The sequence below is a fragment of the Halyomorpha halys genome, unplaced genomic scaffold (genome assembly GCF_000696795.3).
Source record: "Halyomorpha halys isolate HHAL.00 unplaced genomic scaffold, Hhal_1.1 Scaffold1704.1, whole genome shotgun sequence".
NCBI lineage: Eukaryota > Metazoa > Arthropoda > Insecta > Hemiptera > Pentatomidae > Halyomorpha > Halyomorpha halys.
In genome coordinates, this window is record NW_027107560.1 from 25,068 (window position 1) to 26,129 (window position 1,062).

Sequence of the window (1,062 nt, forward strand, 5' to 3'; positions counted from 1 at the left end):
ACGTAGTCTTACTCTAATTCCAACATGTATAAGTGGACGCATAATTTAATATAGTAATTTACTCACTATGTCAATTTTAGTTGTAACTTTGTAAAATGTAAATTGTAATTGCAAATATTTAATTACAATTTTAATTGTAAATTTGTAATTGTAATTGTAAATTTGTAACTTTCTCACTTTGTAATTGTAACTTGGTGAATATGGCAATTGTAATCTACTAACTTTGTAAATCCAGTGTAAATGGCCCTAGTGGTCGAATCACTTAAATAAATACAAATAAAAATCATTCATCCATAAATAATAATTATGTTTTATCAGCTAAATAGTTGACGGGATTAAAAAACAAAAAATAACAAATCTTTATTAAATGTAAACATAAGAATTGGTAGTATCGATAACCCAAATTATACTATATTGCTATATTTCTTCTAAAACGCAGTCTTAAGGCGATTGGTGGTTTCAGAAACGGCATTTTTTATGTATCTGTGTGTCTGTATTACATATTTCTAGCGGTTCCTTGTTGAAACTGAACTTCTTGCTTTTACTGTTATTAGAAATCTATTCTCTACCTATTTAAATCAAAAACTAGACACCACATCGAATTTCTTTTCCAAAGGTGTCTTCTTCACTAATTAACTAATCTATGATAATCAGTTAGCATGCAAGGTATTTAAACGATAAAATGAAGTCGGGATTGCATTATATTTGTAATAACTCACACCTGTACTACTTTAAAACTTTGTCTTTAGAACTCTTCTTGCAAGAATAATCCCATTTCGTCTTCCCCTTGGTAGAATCATTTCCTCTCCTCTAGTTTCTTTCATGCCGTTTTATTAGCTGAATAAATTTAGGAGGTGGAAACTAGAATCTAAACATCGCGGTGGTATTTGATCTTTTGATCTCTTTAATACACTTCTATCTTTCCGATGTTTATAGCTCAGAGATGAGGGTATTAGGAAAAGGTCAATAGAAGTGTTGCTAAAATCTGGCTGCTCACCTGTCGTACGGTCCAGACCCACGGGACCTGCTAAAAGGCTTCACCAGATGCTTTATCGCAAAAGA